The following is a 449-nucleotide window of genomic DNA, read 5'->3' on the forward strand; positions in this document are numbered from 1 at the left end:
GTTTAAAATAATATAGGGAACAGTGTAGGGACCATTAGGTAAGGATACTGTTAACTCTAAATTTGCACCATTGTGTTTTAAGGTTATTTTATCCTGGAAATATTTTGCTGATGTTTCTGATCCTGGTGTCCAATATTGATTTTCGTCAGTGATTAAAGTATCCCAGCTGAAATCCGAAATGCTACTAGTTAAGTACCACCAGTAAGAATCCCACCCTTCCCCTGTAGTTAGAACCCACGGATGGGAACCCCAAAATCCCTTGAGATTTTTTATAGGAACGGATAGAACAGTGCTGTTGTTGGGAGCTACAGTTACACGGACGGCATTTTCTCGTGCCCACTTTACTATCCAAGGCGTGCCATCCCACTCATAATCCGCACTACGTTTGATCTTTTTGTGTGTTACATTTTGCTGAGTTAGGTTAAGAGTCTCATTTCTAGTTAGTCCTT

Source organism: Seriola lalandi, unplaced genomic scaffold (assembly GCF_002814215.2).
Source record: "Seriola lalandi dorsalis isolate HSWRI2012SDOR001 ecotype SW California unplaced genomic scaffold, Sedor1 jcf7180002054687, whole genome shotgun sequence".
Taxonomy (NCBI): Eukaryota; Metazoa; Chordata; class Actinopteri; order Carangiformes; family Carangidae; genus Seriola; species Seriola lalandi.